Source organism: Coenobita brevimanus, chromosome 65, assembly GCF_032717465.1.
Source record: "Coenobita brevimanus isolate Jiangsu-jjx chromosome 65, ASM3271746v2, whole genome shotgun sequence".
Lineage (NCBI taxonomy): Eukaryota > Metazoa > Arthropoda > Malacostraca > Decapoda > Coenobitidae > Coenobita > Coenobita brevimanus.
Genome location: NC_137018.1, coordinates 21,626,444 through 21,645,891, shown reverse-complemented (window position 1 = coordinate 21,645,891; position 19,448 = coordinate 21,626,444). Strand labels below are relative to the sequence as shown.

Genomic DNA, 19,448 nt, shown 5'->3' with positions numbered 1-19,448 from the left:
CCACTTGGGTGTAATTGTGTGTGAGTGTGTGTGTGTGTGTGTGTGTGTGTGTGTGTGTGTGTGTGTGTGTGTGTGTGTGTGTGTGTGTGTGTATTTACCTAGTTGTGATATACAGGAAATAAGCTGTGCTCAAGGCGTCCCATCTCTGTTTCTCAGTAAGTCAAATTTTGCTTTGAACTCAATTAACTTTATAGACTGGACGATCTCTTTGTCCAGGCTGTTCCACAGGTCTATGCATCTATATGGAAAACTATATTTCTTGATATCCTTAAGCAACTTGGCTTTTCAGTTTCATTCCATGTCCTCCTATTACTATCCCATCCCATAAAAACTGATCTTCTCTGTCAATTTTTTCTACTCCCATCATGGCCCTGAACACTGCAATCATATCGTTCCTCTCTCTCCTTTCTTCTAAGGAAGGCAGATCCAGCTTTTCCAGCCTTTCCCTGAATGACAGATCTGCCAGGCTAGGGGCCAACTTGGTTGCTGTTCTTTATATTCTCTCGATCTTGTCAATTTCTTTTTGTGTTGGGACCACACTTCTGCTGCATATTCCAACCTGGGGCGGATCATGGCCACTATCAATTTTTTCAACACCTCCTCATCCATGTAATGAAATGCTACTCTTATGTTAGTCAAGAGATTATACATCTCTCTATCTTGTTAATGTGTTTTTTGGGTGACAAATCATCCTGGACCAGCTCTCCCAAGTTGTTCTCTCACTTTTGTGATTCGTTCATTACCCATCAAATAATTCAGTGATGGTCTCTTGGAACTTCACCCATTTCCAATATTTAAATTTATTTTCTTCCTGAATTTCATTTCCCACATCTGGTTCCTGTAAACCACAAAATTATTTACAACGCTGGGTGGTAACCTTATAACCAACCAACACGTGTTCCCTGCGTGACAATAAGTGGGTTGGCGGAGGGTTAGTGCCGCTCCCCAGAAAACAACTAAAAATACGAACAAGAAACCCTGGACTAGGACTGGCCAACAGGTGATGACTAAGGACTGAACAAAGGACATGGTATGGATTGTGACATGGAATGTAAGGGGTGCAAATGATGAGCTGAAGGAGAGAGAGTGTGTCCAGGTGCTTGAGGATGAAAAAGTGAATGTAAGTGGATTAACTGAAACTAAATGGGGAGGTGAGAGAATGAGAGTATAGATGGGGTATATACATGGGAGTGGGTGAGAATGAGAGGGCAAAAGAAGGGGTGTGTACTGTTGTGTGCAAGAGATGGAAGGAGAATCTAAGAATGTATGGATCAGTTGGCTCAAGGATTGTGTGGGTAAGACTGAAAGTTGGACTACAAATGTCAGCGACTGTGTAAGCATATGCGCCAATGCAAGATCGTTCAAGCAGGATGAAAGAAGAGTACTGGACAAATGTGGAAGTGTGCATGGAAAAGTTTGAAAGCAATAAGAGAGTGTTTTTGATTGGAGATATGAATGGAAAAGTAGGGAATGTGAAAGTGGATGGAGTAGCTGGTGAGTGGGGTGTGCAAGCAGAGGTGGATGAGAATGGCAGTGCTCTAGTGGACATTTGTGCCAGGAGGGGGTTGGTGACAGCCAATACCCTCTTCAGGCACAAAATGATCCACAGGTATATGTGGAGAGTGAGGAGAAAAGTGGGTGGTAAACTGAATGAAAGGAAGGCAATGACTCATTATGTGTGTGTGGATGAAATGATGAGAGGTGCGTAATGAATGCAAGAGCATATAGAGTTTGGGAGAGTGGACTTTCTGAGCACCACTTGGTGGTGGTCAGAATCATGTGTCAAATGAAATGTAGGAATAGAAGAAGGGAAGGACAGGAGGAAGTAGTTCATGCAAGGAGGGTGGAAAGGTTACAAGAGGATGGATAAAAGGTAGAATATAAGATAGAAGTGGAGGAACAATTGGATATACAGTATATGGACTGAAGCAGACGAGGGACGTGAAAAGTGTGTGCAAGGTATTCACAGAACAAATCTGTGCCGCATGTGAGATGGTGTGTGGGGTGAAGAGAAGACGAAAGGGGGTGCAAGGAACAGCATGGTGGAATGAAGAGGTGAGACAGGCTGTGGCACAAAAGCAGAAAGCATATAGTGAATGACTGAGAAACAGAGGTGTGGAAGAAGTTGAGGGAGAGAAGAGAGAGTTATATGTTGAGAGGAAGAGAGAGGTGAAAAGATTAGGCTAGTAGGAGAGAGTAAGAAGAAAGTGGATGCGAAATATGGAAGGAATTTGATTGTAAAGTGGAGGGAATGTAAGAAAATGTTCTGGAAAGTGGTAAAGAGAGTTAGACAGTGTCTAAGAAATTACCATAGTCGGGGAGCAAAGATAAAAATGGTAAATTGTTAGTGGAGAAGGGAGAAAAAGTGAGTAGATGGAGAGAACACTTTAAGGAAGTGTTGAACATAGGGAATGAAAGTAATGCAATTATAAGTGGCTGGGGAATGGTTGGGAGACGGAGGGTTGTGAGAAGAGAGAAAGAAGTCAGTAGGATGGAAGTTGTGGAAGCAAAGAAGAAAGTCAAAATGGGGAAAGCCCCAGGAATTGATGGAGTGTGTGGTGAAATGCTGTAGCAGGGGGGAGAGAGAGTACTAGAATGGATGTGGAAGATGTGCAGATTGGCCTGGGAGGATGGTAAAGTCCCAGAGGATTGGAAGTAAGGTATAATTATTCCCTTGCACAAAGATAAAGGTGAAAAAGAAGTGTGTGGTAATTATAGGGGTATTTGTCTTCTTTGTGATATAGGAAAAGTATATGATAGGATACTTATTGACAGAGTTAGGGAAATAATGAAGGAATTAGTTGCAGAAAAACAGGGAGGTTTTAGGAAGAGAAGAGGTTGTGTAGATCAGATATTCATTCTCAGATCATAAGTGGAAAAGATTCTAGAGAAGGGAAAGAAGTTGTATGCGACCTTCAAGGATTTGGAGAAAACATATGAAAGGGTGGATAGACATGGATTGTGGAAAGTATTAAGAATATAAGGAGTAAATGGGAAGTTGTTGGATGCCGTGAAGAATACATATGAGGGTGCTAAGGCTGAAGTGCGTGTGGATAGCGAACTGAGTTAATTTTTCTACTTGACGGTTGGACTGAAATAGGGATGTGTCATGTCTCCATGGTTGTTCAATCTGTATATGAATGGGGTTATAAAAGAGATACAAGGTAGGGCAGTGGATGTTGGAGGAGCCCTTATGAGAGAGGGTAGTGTTTGGAAACTCCCTGTACTGTTGTTTGCAGATGATAATGTGCTGTTAAGTGAAGATGAACGGGAGCTGCAAGGTTTGGTGGATGAGTTTGGGAGTGTGTGTAAGAAACAGAATCTAAATGTGAATGTAGGGAAGAGTAAAGTTATGGTCTTCGAGAGAAATGAAGTCAGTGAATGTACAGTGAGGTTGGATGAGGAGGAAATGGAAAACGTGAGGGCATTTAAGTACAGAAATCCCTATAGTATCCGGACGCCCACTTTCTGGACACCCCACTTACCGGACATTGTGGACCTTGACCTTCAGATCCCAAAAATGGCCAAGAAAAGAAAAAAATCCCCCTCTCCAAAAATTTTTTTTTTTCCCCTCCCGTAATTTGAAATTGCCGCGCAGCGCTGAACAGCTGTTTACACCATGTCCCCTTCACCCCTTCCTTCCTCCCCCCTCCCCTGTTAGGGTTGCCATTTGGTATTTTTCATTACCAAATGTGGGCCAATTTGGTAATGAAAAATTTGTTTGGTAAGGAATCAGAATAATGCATTACCAAATGGATTTTTCACATGTATGAGGATACACAGGATGGAGATGGTGGATTGGGTCTGCTCTCTGTGATTAATTTGCTAGCCTACATAGTGTGAAAATAATCAACATGCTGTTAATTATAAGGAGAGTGATTACACGTATTTCCACTTGTATATATAATTGGTGAAGAATAAATGCTAGCTTTACAAATTTGGTAATGAAAAATTAAATTTGGTAATGAAAATTGATGAGTTTGGTAATGTGGCTGTTGCGATCTGGCAACTCTGTTTCCCCGTCACCAACACTCCAACAGTTACTGCCTAACTTCGATCGAGAGTGGATGCTTATCGCAGTGGATCCCACACGTGCTCGTTTTTCTTCTGAATAAACAATGAATAAACTGCAATACCTCTCCAGTAGACCACACGTGAATTTACAGTGTTGTGCAGTGGTAAGAAATTAGAATTTAGAGTGCAAAGGATTAACTGTGGAGTGCAAACTGGTGGTTGAAACTGGCGTGGTGCAATTAACAATGTGCAGTGTTAAACAATTATAACTCACAGTGCAAAGAATTACTGAAAGTGCAGCACAACACTGGATTACTGTACGTGCTTCATAAGCATTTTCACCACTGCCAAAGTCTTAAGAAGGCAGCCACAGACATGCTGTAAGTAGCCTGGCTGAGGCACAGTCGCTTCTAATTCCTCATTCTTTGGTTCCTTTTCATGTATTTCACGCTTTATGTCAATTATTGGTGTGAATAGGTCCTTAAATAGGTTTAAATAGGTGCTATACATGTCCAGTAGGGAGTTCTTTTGGTGGCTTTCAAAGTTACGTTGGGTTAGGGTCCTTAAGTACCAGTCCACCTTCCGGACGGGACCACTTTCCGGATATGCCTTTGGCTCTATTACATCGGATAGTGGAGGGATTACTCTTGGGTAGTGTGATGAGTAAGGATGGAAGGTTAGAGGAAGAAGTGCTTGAAAGGTTACAACAAGAAGAAAGGTTGCTAGTTCTTTGAAAGCAGTGATAAGAAACAGAGAAGCGAGCATGGAAGTAAAAAAATTACTGCATGACAGTATTGTGATACCAACTCTAACGTATGGAAGCGAAGCTTGGACCTTGCTGGAAGGACACGAGTCAAGAGTGAGAGCAGTAGAAATGAGTTATTTGAAAGGAGCATGTGGAGTCACATGGAAAGACAGACTGACAGATGAGGAAGTGATGGAGCACTGCAGTGTGGATGTGGATGTGATAGGAAGTGTTAGGAGAAACACACTGAGGTGGTTTGGCCATGTGGAGAGGATGGAGAGCGACAGACTGACGAAGTGAGTGTGAGTGAGGTGGAGGGAGGGAAAGGGAGGGGGAGGCCAAGGATGGGATGGAGGGCTGGTGTGCAGAGGTACATGAGAGAGGAGGGTGTGAGCTGAGAGCGGGGCAATGAAATGGCGGTGGACAAGGCGACATGGGGGCGATTTGTTTTTGGCCACCCCTTACAGGACTGAGGCGTCCAGCAACAGATAGATAGACAGACAGATAGACAGACATCCGGCTCCAATCATGAATCCTATCCAGGTCCTCCTGCAGAATTTTACAGACTTCTTCCTTCTACTCTTGTTAAGATCTTTGCATCATTAGCAAACAGACTTGCATAACTGTTCATTCCATCTATCATACTGTTTATATAAATCAGGGACATTACGGGTGCTAACACCAAGCCCTGTGGGACTCCACTTGCTACTTCCCTCCATCCTGACATCCTGTCCTTTATTACTGTCCTCATTTGTCTGTCTCTCAAGAGTCTCTCAACCACTCTGAGAGGTTCCTCTTCAGTCCTCCTATGTGCTCCAATTTCCACATTAGTCACATATGAGGTACCTTGTCAAAAGCTTTCTCCAGATCTATATTCACATAATGTACCCAACTATCTCTCTCCTGTAGTACATCAATCGCTTTTGAGTAAAAGCTCAACAAGTTGGAAACACATGGCCTTCCACTTCTGAATCCAAACTGACTTTCTGGCAAAATGTCCATCTCCTCCAGACATTTTATCCATGTGTCTTTCAGGATTCTCTTGCACAATTTTGCAACCATACTGGTCAGAGACACTGGTCTATAGTTCAGGGGTTCTTCCTTGTTCCCTCCTTTATAAACTGGCACCACACTGACCTCTTCCCCTAGGCACTTTCCCTTCTTCCACAGGACACTTGAAAAAACTGTGAATCTTATCTGCCAGTTATTCTCTGCATTCCTTTAGTATCCAATTAGAGATCCCATCTGGTCCTGAGACCTTCCTCACATCTTAAGTTTCCAGTAATTTGTATACTTCTTGCACTCCAACTGTTACTTCTTTTAACACTAAATTTCTAGTCACTCTCTCCCCCTCGGCAAAATCACTTTCTCTTGTGAAGACTGATTGAAAGCATTTCTTCATTACTTGAGCTTGGATAACTGCATCTTCATAGACATTTCCTTCTACTTTCAGTTTATTGAGTCCTTCCTTTTGTTTCAATTTGCCATTAACAAACCTGTAGAACAATTCAGGTTCATCCTTACATTTGTCAATTATAATTTTTTCAAAGTTTCTTTCTTCCTTTCTACGTATTCTTGTACATTCATTTCTGGTTCTTTTATAGTCGTCCTGTGTTCTATCATTACCTCTCTTTCTCCATTTGTTCAAAGCCTTATCCCTTTCTTTCTTTTTGTATCAAACACCTCTAGCTGAACCAGTCATTTCACCAGTTCTCTTTCCCACTAACTATTAGCACATACTTTACTACACCCATATTATACATGTCTAGAAAGATCCCACTTCTTCTGTATCTCTCGTTTCCCTGAATTCTCGCCAACCCGCTTCTTTGAAAAATTTCCTTAATCCTGTAAACTGTGCTTTCCCAAAGTTGTATTTTCCATACCTGTACAGCTCATCTCGTCTCCCCATTTCCTTCTATCATTTGGAACTCTATCACTACATGATCACTTTTTCCTACAGGACACAGATATTTCAGGGATTCAATTGCATCAAGTTCTTTGGTTAGAATTACATCTAGTCTTGCTCGTTTGTCATCCCCCGTAAATCTTGTCGCTTCTTTGACCCACTGGGTCATTACATAATCCATTGTTATATTTAACAGTATACTGCCCCACAATTCTCCATTACTTCCTGAGTCCCACTCCTCTCAGTTTACCTCTTAACAATTAAAGTCACCCATCAGGATTATGTTGTTGCTTTTCGCAGTCACTTTCTGTAGGTATCTAACCATGTCCGACATCTCCTGATATTTCTCCTCATTCCACGCCCGTCTTGAGAAGGACACATGCTACTGCGATGTCTCTCTTGCCTCTCCTTCTGGTTCCTCTTACCCTGTGTATCACTTCAACCATATCTTCTCCCAGTTCCACAGTATCCACATTTAGGCAGTTTTTAACTATCATCACACCTCCTCCTGTTTTCTCTTTTCTATCTCTTCTCCATAGTTTGTATTTCCCATCTCCCATTTGGATTTAAATATTCTCTTTTAGCTTGGTGTCTACAAACCACATAATGTCTGGCTCATTTACCCTCAAGAAATCGTCTATTTCAAGCCTTGCTGCGATTAAATCATTTACATCAGCATATGCTACTCATACTTTCAATCTTTTTGCACTGCATTTTATTCTGTCCTTCTCTCTCTCCCTCTCTCTCTCTCGGTACCACTTCCTCAACTTCTGAGCCATGACTCTCCAATAGAGCTGTCTTCTATTCCTCTGTTCTCTGGTCGTTTTTTTCTTTACCCTCCTGAACTAGCTCCTTTATTTTAGCTCTCTCTTCCTCATTTGCATCTCTCCTTATCCAGATATTTTTGAATCCCTCCTTATCTGCTAATTTTCAAATCTTTTGATTATTTCATTTACTGTGACCTGAGACTGAAATTTTACTTTTAGTGGCCTAGCCTCTCCCTCCACATATTTTCCCAGCCTAAACACTTCTTTGATCTCCTCTTGGGCTTCATCCTTTCCTTCCATAACTATTGACACTATTTCCTTCGCCCTCTTCCTTTTCTGTTTCTGACCTCACTGACATTGGTTTTTCTTCCAAACCTGAGATAATCATGCATTTCCTTGTCTGCTGCATCTCTGACAGGTGATTCTTTACTTTTTAGTACTCTAACCACTTCATTCTCTACCTTTTCCAGGTTTTCTTTCCTCTGTTGTTCCATAATCTCTTTTAGGTTTATTTTCCCCTCCTCCTGCATTTATTCCATTTTCTGTGTTCTTCCTTGATTTCCTTAATGTGCTCATCTTGCATCTTCACTTTCGATTCATTCTCATCAAGTTTTCTTTTCATCGTATCCCTTTCTTCTTGCAGCCTCTTATTTTCCCTCTTAAGCTGATTTATTTCATTTGTGGCTGATTCATTACTTACTTTCAATTCTCCAACTTCTCTCTCTTGCCTCACACTACATGAACATACGCTCTGTAACTCGTTTTTCAAATCCTTAACCCGTCACGTCCCGAGCTATTTCGCACCTCTGACACCCCCCAATCCCGAGCTATTTTGGAAAATTTTTTTTTTGGTTAAAACCTCCGCTTTTGGTGAGAAACATAAAAAATTCATAGAGAAATCGCTCACCTGAGGTTTAAAATACTCGATACAGGTAACAGTACCTCCTTACCTTACTGGGTTTTCTATCAGGCTGGCTCCAAAGAAAACAAGTTCTATGAGGGAGTAACTATTCCACACCACTCATAAACAGTATTTATTTATCTATTTGGTACGAATTTATATGTAGTACGAGAGTATATTGGTTTTCAAACAGTAATATAGGCATTATAAGCATTGTTTCACTCAGTAATTCATCAACATACCTGACCTTTTACGGCAACATTACCTGATCATCATTTCTGACTGTTTCTTCCTCTAATGCTATGTAAACTTTGTCCTCTACATTGTCATCGATTGGGGAATCACTCTGGCCCTGAATGTCTTTATTGGCGAGGTCACTGGTAACAGGTGAATTGCCAAGATAATGGCATGCGGGGGGGGGGGAGGGTAACGCGGTGTAAGGAATTGTCCCTGCCTGGCATCTTGCAGAGGAACAGAGGAAGGTATTCCGTGTATACGTACGAAAAATCACATGCGAAAATTGAAAATTGTGCAATTTATGAACCTTGCAACTGCGCGACGTACCAGTACATCAACAGGACTAGCTGTGACAAAATGTTGTGACGTACCCATATATCGATGGGATGCCTCGGGTTAATCTCTCTCTTAGTGGTCATTCTTGCATCTCTCTAATTACTGACCATACCTTTCTTTTTAATTCCTGGGCATTTCTCTCAGCCATTTTCTCTAAACCTGCTACTCTTGTCTGGTTCAGTTTAATACTCTCTCCACTCCGGTCTTCATTGGAGAAACCCGCAAACTCACCTTCAGTGGAGGTAAACAAATGACTCTCTCTTTCCGCCATTAAACAGCTGAACGAAAATTTTAAACTTCTACTGTGCCTTGCGCACTTATTTTACTAAATCCTCCGGCTTTTACACTAATATCGCCTGGGACCACCACTCACGCATTCAATTCACACAATCACAATAGGTTGGCCTCCTTTTTGCTGCTGTTTTAACTATATTTCTCTACAGTCAGTACAAAGCTGCTCCTCTTTTGGTGATGTGTGTGTGTGTACAGTATTTACCTAGTATTTACGTAGTTGTGATATACAGGAAATGAGCTATGCTCGTGGGGTCCCGTTTCTTTTTCTCAATAAGTCAAAGTTTGCTTTGAACTCGTTTAAGTTTTCAGACTGGACAATCTCTTTGTCCAGGCTATTCCACAGGTCTATGCATCTATATGAAAAACTATATTTCTTGATATCCTTCAAGCAATTTGGCTTTTTCAGTTTCATTTCGCGTCCTCTTCTTACTCTCTCATCCCATACAAACAGATCTTTTCTATCAAGTTTATCTACTCCCATCATGAACACTGCGATCACGTCTCCCTTCTCTCTCCTTTCTTCTAGGGAAGGCAGATCCAGCTTTTCCAGCCTCTCTCTGTAAGAGAGCTCTGCCAGGCTAGGGATCATCTTGGTTGCTATTCTTTGTATTCTCTCGATCTTGTTAATTACTTTCTTTTTGTGTGGGGACCACACTACTGTCCCATATTCCAACCTGCGGCAGATCATGATCACTATCAATTTCTTCATAATCTCCTCATACAAGTAATGAAATGCCACTATTATGTTACTCAAGAGATTGTACATCTCTCTAACTACTTGATACTGTGTTTTTCCAGTGACAAACTATCCTGGACCAGCACTCGCAAATCTTTCTCTTCTCTTGCTTTTGTGACTGGTTCATTACCCATCAAATAATTCAGTGATGGCCTCTTGGTACTTTCACTCATTTCCAATATTTTACATTTTCTTGTGTTGAATTTCATTTCCCACATCAGACTCCAATCATGAATCCTAGCCAGGTATTCCTGCAGCATCTTACAGTCTTCTGCAACTTCTACTCTCCTCAAGATCTTTGCAGCATCAACAAACAGATTTGTATAACTGTTCATGCCACCTACCATATCATTTACGTAAATCAGGAACATTACTGGCCCTTACACTGAGCCCTGTGGGACTCCACTTGTTACTTCCCTCCATCCAGACATCCTATCCTTTATTACTGTCCTCATTAGTCTTTCTCTCAAGAAGTCACTCATCCAATCCAAAAGGTTTCCCTTCAGTCCTCCTATGTGCTCCAATTTCCACATTAGTTGCTTGTGGGGTTGTCAAAGGCTTTCTCCAAATCTAAATACGCACAGTCCACCCAGCTGTCTCTCTCCTGTAGCACGTCAATCGCTCTTGAGTAAAAGCTCAACAAGTTGGAAGCACACGACCGTCCAATTCTGAATCCAAACTTTCAGCCAAGATGTTCATCTCCTCCTGATATTTTATCCATCTTTCAGGAGTCTCTCACACAATTCTGTGACTATGCTGGTCAAAGACACTTGTCTATAATTCAGGGGTTCTTCTTTGTTTCCTCCCTTATAAACTGGTGCAACACTGGTCCTCTTCCATTCCCAGGGCATTTCCCCTTCTTCTAGAATGAATGAATGAATGAATGAATCATTTCCTGTGGCACCCTCGGGGATGCATAGGGCCTCGATGAACTCACACCACCACATCCTATCTTGTGCTAACTCCTCAAGATCTCCCCAACATTCATCTCCAGCTTCCCGTCTCATTGTCCTCACCCACGTCTCTTTTGGCCTTCCTCTACCTCTCCTACCAAGTGCCACCCACCCTGGTGTACCTTGTACTATTCCCTGTCTCCTATACACATGTCCTAGCCACTTCCATTGTGAGAATCTAACATATTCATCGACCGGCTGCACTCCCGTTATTTCTCTAATTCTACTATTTGGTATCCTTTCCCACCACTTAACTCCTAATATTCTTCTAAGTGCTTTATTTTCAAACACCAAGAATTTATTTTCCATAGTCACAGTGCTGTACCAAGACTCATGTCCATAAATTAAGATACTCCTAACCATTACCTTAAAAAGTTTGATTTTTGTATGCACAGAGAAATTGTTGTTATTCCAAATATTTTTAAGCATTCCCATTGCCTGATTAGCCTTCTTTAACCTTTCCTCGAATTCAAAGTTCAAAGAACCATCCTTGGCTAAATAAGTACCTAAATATTTAAACCTATCAACTTGCTTTACAACCATACCTCCAATTACACATTCCTGCGCATTTTCCATATTCATATTGATTATTTCAGTTTTTCCACAATTAATAACCAAACCCACCTTGCGACCTTCACTCACCAAACAGTCCAACACTCTCTGCATCTCTTCTGGGCCATCACAAATCAAAGCTATATCATCTGCATAATCTAAATCCAAAAGTTTCCTGTTCTCTCCCCAAAGTATACCTGCACCGGTTTCTGTTCCAACGCGTTTCATAATGTAATCAATGACCAATATAAATAGTAAAGGCGATAGAACACCACCTTGAATTACTCCGGACTTGACTTCAAACGAATCACTCAGACAACCATCAACCATCACTTTACAAAATGTGTCCTCAAGCATGTTCATAATGACCCTCACAAACTCCTCTGGTATTCCATAATGTCTCATGATCTTCCCCATAGTCTCTCTCGAAACACTATCAAAAGCCTTTTCAAAATCAACAAAACAAAGACTTAACGGTACTCTCATTTCATTAACTTGCTGCATCAAATGCCTAACTATAAAGATCTGATCATTGCAACCACGTCCCTTTCTAAAACCAGCCTGTTCATCCCTCAGAATACCCTCAACCACTGGCTCCAACCTATTTAACAACACTCTACTGAAAACTTTCAAAGCTATCGGTGACAAAGAGATTCCCCTTCAATTACCACATTCACTCAGGTCTCCCTTCTTCGGAACTTTAACAATCACACCATTCTTCCAAACTGATGGTAGTAACCCCGTCACCCATATCTTATTGAATAGCTTGGTCAAGATCATTATTAATCTATCCCCCTCCACTTTAAACATTTCCGGAAATAAACCATCCTCCCCTGGTGCCTTATTATTCTTTAACTGTTTTACTGCTTTCTCCACTTCTGCAAGCCTCAACTCTCCTGTTTCTATATTTAAATCTTCCTGAGCAGACGGTATATCCTCTTCTGGTGGTATTGGTCTATTAAGAACTGTCTCAAAATGCTCTTTCCATCTATTTTTAATATCTCCATCTTTGGTCAATAAATTTCCTTCCCTGTCTCTAACTGGTATTTCCTTGCGTTTACCTGCATTACCACTCAGTTCTCTAATCGATTCATATGCTATTCTTTGACTCTGTCCATCATTTTTGTTTATTAAGATTTCAGTCTCTGCAACCTTTTCATCCACACATCTTCTTTTATCTCTCCTAGCTAACCTTCTTACTTCTGAATTCAAACTCCAGTACGCAGCTCTTGCTAATTCAATCTCTTGTTCATCAACGCATTGCATCTCACTCCTCAATTTAGCCTCACCTCTCTTTTTTATCATATCCCACGTTTCCTCTGATATCCATTTCTTTCTCCTGAAGCTATGTCTCCTTCCAATCGTACATTCAGCAGTCTCATGCAAAACTTTGTTCACATCCTCCCACATCTCATCTACACTTCTCTCCCCCTCTTCCAATGTTTCCAACACCAAAAACCTATTTCTGCATTCTAATCTGAATTCCTCCTTTTCTTCTCCTTCCCTTCTAAGCTTAACAATATCGTATCTACCAACACCAGATTTTTCCTTCTTCTGATTTTTAAGTTTAAACCTTATTTTTGCAATGCTGAGTTGATGGTCACTACCAATATCCGCTCCCCGTTTAACATGAACATCTAGCAGAGAACTTCTGTGCCTCCTACTGATAGCGATGTGATCAATCTGATTTTTATATTTTCCACACGGCGACACCCAAGTTGTCTTCTGTATATTGCAATGCTGAAAGAGTGTGCCCCCGATGACTAAGTCATTTGCTAAACAGAAGCTTCCAAACCTCACTCCGTTTTCACTCATCCTACTACCAACTCCCATCTTACCCATACATGCCTCAAATCCCTCATTTGAACAGCCCATTACTGCATTAAAGTCTCCAATGCAGATCAAAACATCATGTCTAGGTACCCTTCCCACTCCTTCTTGCAACTTTTCATAAAATGTGTCTTTCCTTTCATTGAGTGCATCATTAGTAGGTGCATAACACACAAACAGACTGATGTTGCCATGATTTGATTTAAACCGTGCGTATAACAATCGCTCATCTATAGGATCCCACTCACATAAAGCCTTATTTGCCTTACAACCCAGCAACAATCCTACTCCCTGATAATGCATTCCGTCCTGTCGACCAGATATCAATAAACGTATACGAGGGGTGATTAGAAAGAAATGACAGTGAGTCCATAAACTTTTATTAGCATGAAGAACTATCAAACTATGACTCACATTCCTTCAAAGTACTCCTCTCCAACCTCTATGCAGTGTTCCATTCTCTTTCTCCACTTCATGAAGCAAGCGTGGTACTCTGAAGACGGTATACTTCGGAGTTCTGAATTGACGGTCCGTGCCAAGTCTTGGATGCGATGAAATTGCTTCCCAGCGATGGCAGATTTAATTTTTGGAAACAACCAAAAGTCACAGGGAGCCAGGTCAGGGGAATAGGGTGGGTGGGGGAGCAGAGTTATACCTTGTTGTTCCAGGTACTGCATAGTGAGGCGAGCTTTGTGGGGTGCAGCATTGTCGTGGTGCAGCAAAAGGCGAGACCGACGGCGGGTTGGTGCGGTGTTGGCCTTGTGTTCCAAGACTTGTGGAAGGACCTGGTCTGTGTAGTATTGGGCTGTGATAGTGGACTTTTCAGGCATCACATCCACGCATATTGGTCCTTGAGAATTGAAAAAGATGGTGAAAAGGCGCTTCCGGCTGCGAAATCCTTCCTTCAAAATCTGAGGTCGAGGGTCTTCATCGCCCAACCACACCATGTTTGACTGCTTGTCACGGGTTGTGAAGAATGAAATCCAACACTCATCTCCAGTAGCAACATCTGAGAACCGTTTTGGACCATTTGGTTAAAATTCAGCAAGCCAGACACGACAAATCCTCACCCGTTCAGCCTTTTGCTCATCAGTCAACAAATGGGGTATCCATCGACAACACTTCTTCCTCAGGTGTAATTGTTCATGCACGATGTCATATGCACTCCCATAACTGATATCAAGCTCCAAGGCTAAGAACCTAAGAGTTACAGTTGGATCCTCGTCAATGATGGACCGTACACGGACAGTTGTTGCTTCGGTCACGGATGTCCGGGGGCGTCCAGAGCGTTGTTCATCTTTCAATTCAGTTTTTCCTGCTGTGAAAGCACGAATCCAGCGGGAAACAGTTTCCAGGGAAGGAGTAGTGTCTGGATAAACTTGTAATAATTCCCCTCGAATCTCTGTTGCTTTCTTTCCCAGTTTCCACCTCGTAAAAATGTAGAACCTGCAGCCTTCTTTCGAGTAATCCATGTTTCTGGCCAGAGAGCAAAAACAAGAGTGAAGCATTCACTCACAACAATAAAACAAGAAAAGTCAGGCATACGGCGACAAGTTCAAACTCGTAAGGACAGGCAACTCTGCACTCTCCTTGCTCCCCTACCTCCCATCATTCAAGGTTTTCATGTTATAGCACGAACTGTCATTACTTTCTGATCACCCTTCGTACCATCCTCCAAATCCAACTTATCGACTTCTTCTAGAGAACACATAATTAAACTGTGAATCATTTCTGCCAGTTGTTCTCTGCATTCCTTCAGTACCCAAGTAGAGATTTCGTACAGTCCTCGGGCTTTCCTTACATCTTGAGTTTCCAGTAATTTATTCACTTCCTGCACTTCCACTTTTATAACTTTTTTCACTACATTTCTAGTCACTCCCTCTCCCTCCAAAAAATCCTTTTCTTTGGTGAAGACTGATTGGAAACATTTGTTCATTATTTCAGCTTGTGCTGCCACATCTTTATAGACCTCTCCTTTTACTTTCAGTCTGGTGACTCCTTCCTTTTGTTTCAATTTGCCACTAACAAATCTATAAAACAATTTGGGTTCTTCCTTACATTTGTCAATTATTCCTTTGTCAAAGTTCCTTTCTTCTTCTTTACGTATTCTTGCACATTCATTTCTAGTTCTTCTATATTCCTCCTTTGTTCTATCATTACCTCTCTTTCCCCAGTTGTTCTATGCCATATCCCTCTCTTTTTTTGCTATCATACACCTTCTGTTTAACCAATCCTTCTTCCTGCTTTCCTTCCCACTTACTCTTAGCACATATTTTTCCACTCCTGAATTACAGAGGCCTAGAAAGATATTCCACTTCCTCTGTATCTCTCTTGTTTCTCTGAATTTTCTCCAATCCGCATTTTCGAAAAATTTCCTCAGTCCTGGAAAGTTTGTTTTCCTAAAGTTGTATCTTCCCAGCCTAAAAAGCTGATCTCTTCACACCACATTCCCTTTTATCATCTGGAACTCAATGACCACATGATCACTTTTTCCCACAAGACACAGATATTTCAATGATTCAATTATGTCAGGTTCTTTGGTCAGCAGTAAATCTAGTCATGGTGGTGTGTCAACACGGATAGTTCAATGATTCAATTATGTCAGGTTCTTTGGTCAGCAGTAAATCTAGTCTTGCTGGCATGTCATTACCTCTGAATCTTTCTCTTCTTTGACCCACTGGGTCATTACATTATTCATTGCTATATTTAACAATATAGTGTCCCACAAATCTTCACTGCCTCCTGCTTCCTGTGTGTGTGTGTGTGTGTGTGTGTGTGTGTGTGTGTGTGTGTGTGTGTGTGTGTATTTACCTAGTTGTATTTACCTAGCTATGATGTACAGGAAATGAGCTACAACCGTGGGGTCCCATCTCTGTTTCTCAGTAAGTCAAATTCTGCAATGACAATCTCTTTGTCCAGGCTATTCCACAGGTCTATGCATCAGTAAACCCTCGATATAACAAACCCTGGTACTGCGAATTTTGGATAAAACGAACAGCCAATTCGCGACCAAACTTCCCCTGGATTATGCGAACAAAAGTTGCTAAATGAGGGGGAAGTTTGGGAATCAGTCCTCGGTGACAACAGCATCCCTTCCTGGCACAGTAAGTGCATTTCAACAGCATCCTTTCCTGGCAAGTAAGTGTACTGTAACAGCACTACATTATACTGTATTCTTATTATATGTATTGTATCTATATGTAGCCTACAACTTCATACAGTATTGTATTTACATGTATAAATTCATAAACCATTGAATTCTACATGTAAAACTTCACAGAGTTAGTTTAGGTTATGTTTGAGCACGCAGGACCGAACAACTCCCCTTATATAGCGAACTGAGTTTGGTAATCCTTCAGAAAAACTGACCCCTCGCATACAGTGAACTTTCGGATATAGCAACCCATCCCTCCCCCAAATTAGTTCGTTATATCGAGGGTTTACTGTATATGGAAAACTATATTTCTTGATATCCTTCAAGCAACTTGGCTTTTTCAGTTTCATTCTGTGTCCTCTTCTTACTCTTACCTTTCCCAATTTGAATGAATGTGAGATGTATTACTCCACGTGCGGTGGGTAGTAGGTCTATAACTCTGTGTTCCTGATTTGTTTCCCAGGATTTCAAATACAGAAGCTCTAGTTTTGAAGACCAGTTAAGGAAAATTCTAGTGACTGCAATACACTGCCTTATTTTAAAATGCTATGGTGATGATCCAACAACAATAAAGATGCCATAACAATGAAAATATTCTTCGTAATGATGCCCTACCTGCGGTAGCAGCAAGACCATACTGCCTTTTATTCCGTCTTCCTCTCTCCAATAATAATTATAATTAGCAACTTTATTCCCAACTGATGCAAAATTATTATTAGTTGTAAGGAGGTATGACAGATTCTGCCTTTTTCTCATACATTAAGCAATAAACAGGACCAAAACATGAGTTCATAAACTCTTGCAATGCAAAACCACGCACTCTTTACTCCATCTTTTAATCTTAATATCTGTCTTTTTAAAGAAACTATAATGTCCTGCTGAACAGAAAATGCTGATTTGGAAGTTTTGAACTCAATGATTTGTTTATGAACCTCTGCATTTTATTACTCTTGCTAATCGATTATGCACTGAGGATATCAGACTATGACAAAAGTTAGCATTCTGCAAGGAACTCCGACTCTAGGCAAACATCGAGGTTTTATTTTTATACTTCTTTCACCGGCAGCGCTCTGCCTTATATTAAATAATCCAGAGATTTTTCTTAATGGAAAACTGGCCAAAGGCAGTGTAATAACTGCATGTCTTTGAGTAAATGTTATCCCTTTTCGTGCGTGTTGATCGAAACATTTAAAATAGCTTACTGGCTTACGCCGTCTTCCCGCTTTCTGTCGTCATCCATGGAGATATTGGAAACGGAAATAAACAACTATAAATTATTCCCTGGTATTGTAACGGAAATTATTTTATAAATAACAATTGCTAAATTTTATTGTTTATTGAAGCTCCCTTTTGATCAGTCTTACGCTACTAAAAAATTATTGCGTGTTACCATACTAGATTTGAACTCCGCAAATTATTCCTGACTGTCCCTGAGCGACAGTTGTGAATTTTCAATTAGTTCCGTTTAGGATTTCCTATTATCGTAACTAACGAACTGCTTCATACAATTCTGAAATATACAGGTACTTTGGCATTGATTTATTGTTTTTTGTAACAATTTTACGTATTAGGTTTCACCTCATAGAGATATAAGGAAGAATATGTGCACTGTCGCTGACCGAAAATTTCTTGATACTCCGCCGTCACTTCTTAGGCCGACTGTACAACAGATCTACCAGGCTAGGGACCATCTTGGTTGCTGTTCTTTGTATTCTCTCAATCTTTTTTATATCTTTCTTTTTGTGTGGGGTCCACACTACTGCCGCATATTCTAACCTGGTGCGAATCATGGTCACCATCAATTTTTTCATCATCTCCTCATCCATGTAATGAAATGATACTCTTATGCTAGTCACGAGATTATACGTCTCTCTCTCCTGTTAATGTGTTTTTCAGGTGACAAACTATCCTGGACCACCACTCCAAAAGCTTTCTCCTCCCTCACTTTTGTGACTGGCTCATTACCCATCAAATAACTGGTTCATTACCCAAAAAGTGATGGCCTCTTGGTACTTTTACGCATTTCCAATATTTTACATTTCTTTGCATTGAGTTTCATTTCCCACATCCAACTCCAATCATGAATCCTAGCCAGGTCCTCCTGCAACATTTTACAGTCTTCCTCAACTTTTACTCTCCTCAAGATCTTTGCATCATCAGCAAACGGACTTGCATAACTGTTCATTCCATCTATCATATCGTTTACGTAAATTAGGAACATTACTGGCACTAACACTGAGCCCTGTGGGACTCCACTTGTTACTTCCCTCCATCCAGACATCCTATTCTTTATTAATGTCCTCATTTGTCTGTCTCTCAAGAAGTCTCTCATCTAATCCAGGTTTCCTTTCAGTCCTCCTATGTGCTCCACTTTCCACATTAGTTGCTTGTGGGGTACCTTGTCAAAGGCTTTCTCCAAATATAAATACACACAATCCACCCAACCGTCTTTCTCCTGTAGCACGTCCTTCCATTTCTGAATCCAAACTGACTTTCAGCCAAAATGTTCACATCCTCTAGATATTTTATCCATCTGTCTTTCAGGATTCTCTCGAACAATTTTGCGACCATGCTGGTCAGGGACACTGGTCTATGAATCAGGGCTTCTTCCTTGTCTCCTCCCTTATAAATTGGTACCACACTGACCCTCTTCCATTCCCGAGGCACTTCCCCTTCTTCCAGAGAACACACAATTAAACAGTGAATCTTATCTGCCAGTTGTTCTATGCATTCCTTCAGTACCCAAGTAGAGATTCCATCCAGTCCTCGGGCTTTTTACCATTAACAAATCTACAAAACAATTTGGGTTCTTCCTTACATTTGTCAAGTATACCTTTTTCAAAGTTCCTTTCTTCCTCTCTACATATTCTTGTATATTCATTTCTAGTTCTTCTATATTCTTCCTTTGTTCTATTGTTACCTCTCTTTCTCCAGTTGTTCCATGCCATGTCCCTCTCTTTTTTTGCTATCACACACCATCTGTTAAACCAGTCTTTTATCGTGTTTTCTTTCCCACTTACTCT

At 41.0% G+C, this 19,448-nt stretch overlaps 1 protein-coding gene across 1 annotated transcript in view; it reads right to left on the bottom strand.

The window, feature by feature from the left end:
- Bin1 (histone deacetylase complex subunit SAP18) overlaps nucleotides 1-19,448 on the bottom strand; it is a 153,962-nt gene that overhangs the window by 66,291 nt on the left and 68,223 nt on the right. The window lies entirely within an intron of this gene.